Source organism: Sciurus vulgaris, assembly GCF_902686455.1.
Source record: "Sciurus vulgaris genome assembly, chromosome: X".
Taxonomy (NCBI): domain Eukaryota; kingdom Metazoa; phylum Chordata; class Mammalia; order Rodentia; family Sciuridae; genus Sciurus; species Sciurus vulgaris.
Window position 1 is genome coordinate 44,943,603 of NC_136471.1, and position 5,178 is coordinate 44,948,780.

Here is a 5,178-nt window from a genome sequence, read left to right on the forward strand (position 1 = left end):
TCAACTATACTACAAAGCAATAATAACAAAAACGGCATGGTATTGGCACCAAAATAGACAGGAACATCAATGGTACAGAATAGAGGACGCAGACACAAACCCAGATAAATACAGTTTTCTCATACTAGACAAAGGTGCTAGAAACATGCAATGGAGAAAAGATAGCTTCTTCAACAAATGGTGCTGGGAAAACTGGAAATCCGTATGCAGCAGAATGAAACTAAACCCCTATCTCTCAACCTGCACAAAAATCAACTCAAAATGGATCAAGGACCTTGAAATCAGACCAGAGACCCTGCATCTTATAGAAGAAAAAGTCGGTCCAAATCTTCAACAGGTCAGCTTAGTATCAGACTTCCTTAACAGGACTCCCATAGCACAAGAAATAAAAGCAAGAATCAATAACTGGGATAGATTCAAACTAAAAAGCTTTCTCTCAGCAAAGAAAACTATCAGCAATGTGAAGAGAGAGCCTACAGAGTGGGAGAGAATCTTTGCCACTCATCCTTCAGATAGAGCACTAATTTCCAGAATCTATAAAGAACTCAAAAAACTCTACACCAAGAATACAAGTAACCCAATCAACAAATGGGCTAAGGAAATGAACAGACACTTCACAGAAGAACATCTACAAGTAATCAACAGATATATGAAAAATATTCAATATCTCTAGTAATAAGAGAAATGCAAATCAAAACCACCCTAAGATTCCATCTCACCCCAATTAGAATGGCGATTATCAAGAACACAAGCAACAATAGGTGTTGGCGAGGATGTGGGGAAAAAGGTACACTCATACATTGCTGGTGGGGTTGCAAATTAGTGCAGCCACTCTGGAAAGCAGTGTGGAGATTCCTTAGAAGACTTGGCATGGAACCACCATTTGACCCACCTATCCCACTCCTTGGCCTATACCCAAAGGACTTAAAATCAGCATTGGTGAACTTTTTAAAAAAAATTATTTGTATGTGGTGCTGAGAACTGAACCCAGTATCTCACACATACTAGGCAAATGCTCTATCACTGAGCCACAATCCCAGTTCCCTGGATAATATCTTAACAAAACTTTCAATCTTTTAGAAGAACCAGTTCTAGATTTAATTCATTTGTCCTATTGTTTTCCTGTTCTGAGCTTTGCTGATTTCTGCTCTAATATTTTCTTTCTTCTGCTTGTTTTTGATTTAATATACTCTTATTTCCCATTCCCTAAAGTGAAAATGTAGGTTATTGATTTTAGCAGGAGAAATATGTGTACTACATCTTATCTAGAACTGAAAAACTTCTAAACTTTTAATAGTTTTCATATGTGAATGGTTGAAATGTTTAATATATTATTATTATGTACTACATATTTATATTTTATAAAATATATACATAGTAATTGCTGGTCATCTTAACCTGAGAATCCAAAAAAAGAAAGCCTGGTACAAGGGTTTCCATGTGAATAGCTTATTTGGCAAGTGAATTTGGTGAGTTAAGCATGAGTAAAATGAGTAATAAACAAGAAAGAAAAGTCAAATAAGTCTGAACACTACTATGGGCAAGTGCTACTTGATTCTATGGAATAGAAATTGGTATCCATCTTCACTGGGATCAATAACTGCAACCTGAAATAGAAAGGGGGTGCAGTGTATTCAGTGAGGATCCAAGTGATTGGATGGTATCCTTGAAAGAGGGTGCAAAACTGAGGGCCCAGAATCAGATGTTGCTCTTGGAGAGTTATACATTCAGTGATGTCAATAACTTGATCAACCTTGGAAAGAGAGAACCAATGCTATTGGTTCATGCTTAGGTTCCATCTCTGTCACCACAACAATTCATGGATCCATGTGCTAAAACTAAGATAATTAAAGAGAGTTTTTCAACATCCATAACATCCATAATTGTCTCTTGACAATTATTATGAAGCACAGATATGTGACTTGCTTCCATTCCTATAGTTCCATTCACAAGCTTCTTATTCAGATTTCATGTATTCAATTTCTAATCCTTCTCCTTCCAAGACTTTGAACATACCAGCCAAATTACTCTCCACAGTCCAGGATACCATTTCATCCAATTCCCTCCAAACAAAGTTCATTACCAAGTGTACTTCTCACAATTCAGCCAATTGGGAGTTTTCCTTTTAACACTATTCCTTAGGGCTACTTTCAACTGATGCTGAAGTGCGGCAGCTGTCTATGTACATCTATCATCAACATTTAATGCTGACATCTGTGCACCAGGTTTGATATGTGCCTCTTCCATTAGTTGGTTATAGGTCACCTCCTACTCCATGAGCCCATAGAATTGAATAGAGGGAGGGACATCATTGCAATAATGGTCAGTGTCACAGAGATTTATGCAATCTGCTGATTTATTTGTGCTGTATCAGGCTGGATACCAAAGGTATCATTTCCAAAATGGGGTGGACTGCTGTTTAGCCTGTTGCACCTTTACACTTGGTGAATCTTTTAATGCACAGCTTATGATTGGCAGTTCCTATCATATAGTCATTTGCTGTCTATCGAATTAGACACTCTATTATGTATTAAGCCTTAACAGTACACGAGGAATTATTTTTATATGGCACATAGTTTATAGGAACCTCAGAATTCCATTGCAATACATTCTTATCCACCATAGATAGTGCTATAAAGGATGTGAGTACTATCAGATATGCTGAGTCAAATGACTTTAGTAGCAGGACAACTTGTACTATGTTATCTTCAACTTGGTAGGAGACCATAATTTTCCACTGCAGATGGTAACATCAGATTTGGCTAACCAGGTCACATCTTGTTTTTGTAGATAAGAAGTAATACACGAGTCACCTGTTCCTATACCTACCCTAGAATACTATGATCTACCAGTCATTGCTGCAGAATTTACTCAATCAAAATTATCCGATTCTAATCTGAACTTGCCTCCTATTAGGGCAAAGATAATTCCTTTGTGCCTGGAGGTTTTTGCTGCCTCTGGTCCTACCTCCTGGAATCTCATTATCCCACTGTAATATAGTTTACTTCCAGTCATGGTTCACCAAGGAAAGCCAAAACTGAGATACTAAAAAATGTCAGTGTTTTTCATCAATACTTTCCTTATCATTACACTGTCTTCTCTTCCCTCCTAGGGAAAATATTTCAGAGACAAGTTCTCTCTTCTCACACAATAAATCATTTCTTATACCCCTACCCCCTTGGCCTTCTTACCAATTCCTCAATACTCTAGCAAAAGAGTTCCAGTAGGCTGTTTTTGTCCAAGCTTAAAAGATGTCACACCAGTAGCATATTAGGTCAACTCCAGGTCTTTGAACAAAGTTATAGGTGCGTGTTCCCGTGTTTCTAAGTTCTCCTGTATATCCACTGCTCTTCTTCCATGCTAGTTTGACATCCTCAAAATGCATTCCACCATATATTGTCCTAATTCATTATAGTACATATTAGCCCATTCCTATAGTACTTTCTGAATATAAAGTTATTCTCCATCTGATTAGAGACTGCAATTTGCCCCTTGTGTTGTGATGAGACCTTATCTTTGTTATGAACTGGAGGGAATGAAAAATGTCAGCATTGATTGTTGAGTAATATAAGCAACATCCTTTGAGGTAACTGTTATCTGATGAGGTTATTGCATTTTCTCCAGAAAGATAGAGTCTGCCTGCCAATAGCTTGGGTTTTGGGGGCTGCAAATGCAAGGCCAAGGATTCAGGGGATTGTAGGTATTCAAGATTCTTACATTAATGTATGTTTCCAAGTGTTCTACTCTTCATTAGGATAGATAGATGACAGATACATAGACAGATGAATAGATATGCCTGTAAATATTATGGATGCTATTTCCATGAAGCCATACAGACCTTACAAATACATTCTGGACCTCATATTCAGCAGTCTGCTTTATAACTGAAAATGAGAGTCTCCTGAATCCAATGGGTTAGGATGGATGATGGCTCAGTTTTTCCCATCAGAGATACAAATCTATGCTAGAGATTCAGCTTAGGGCAATCTTAGAACCTTCCTTAACAACTGCTCAGGCTGGAAGTAATGAGAGTCCACAATGAATTGGAAGCCAAGCCCATTCTCTTCCATATCCCAAATGTCATTCAGTGATCTACTCAGAGAACGTAAGTGTGTCTCAGGCACACCTCCCTCACCTGAACATATACCACAAGACAAATGACATATTGAGAGAGATCAGATGCCTATTGTTTACTCCAAATCAAACAGATACCCAGGAACTCATGAATAGGGGGAAACTAGGGTCTTTGGTTTTCAAATACAGGCAGTTAGTCCATAAGGTTAATAAAATATTTCTAATTGTGATGACATAGTATGTTGTATTCATTTAAAAATTACATGAATGTTCACAGGAACAATATCTTCTGTGTGCCCTGTAATCTAACCTCAGGGCAAAACTTTAAACCACATTATCACTTGTGGGAAACCATCCTTATTTAGAAGAATCAGACTTAGTTGAGCCATGGGATGCAGAGGCCTGGCTTCTAGGAACTGCCAGGAAGCATGTGGTGCTGCATGGGAGTGGTTCCCTGTCTCCTTCTGGAATTTTCCCCTAAGAGGATGGCTTCCCTAACCCCTACTCTATCCTGTCCATCACAGAAGCCCCTCCTGGTCCTTGCCCCCTTTACCTGTATATTATAAATAAAGGAGAGTTGGGCAAGTTGTTGTTGTAAGAGGCCAGAGCTGGTATGACTAGACCTGTCACGCCCACCTCATAAAAAGAGTATGGACTCTTGTGTGTTCATTGAGTAGATAAGTTTTTGGGTAATAGATAGAAAAACTGCCAACATCCTCCTCCAGTAGATAACCCTTTTCTCCTCCACGTGGGACATGGCAGAGAGGACCCCCCACAATCACTTGCTTTCCTCACAAGGCTATAAATGAGGTAGTACATAGTAAATGAGGTAGTAAAATATTAGAACCAGGAGATAGAGATAGCTTAATGAAAATACTGAAGTGGGTAATACACTGAAATCAGGGGGACACAGTATTATAGGATGAATAAGGGTTATTTCTTAGGTTATAAAGTTCACATATTGTGGGGTGATGGTATGTTTTCAAATATTTCTCAGGGCTATGAGGAAGCTATTTGGATTAGTTCAGCCTGGATCCAAAGAAGGTTTTGTGGGATCTGCAACATATAAAATTGGGAAGGATTCTTCTAAAATAACACAAAATC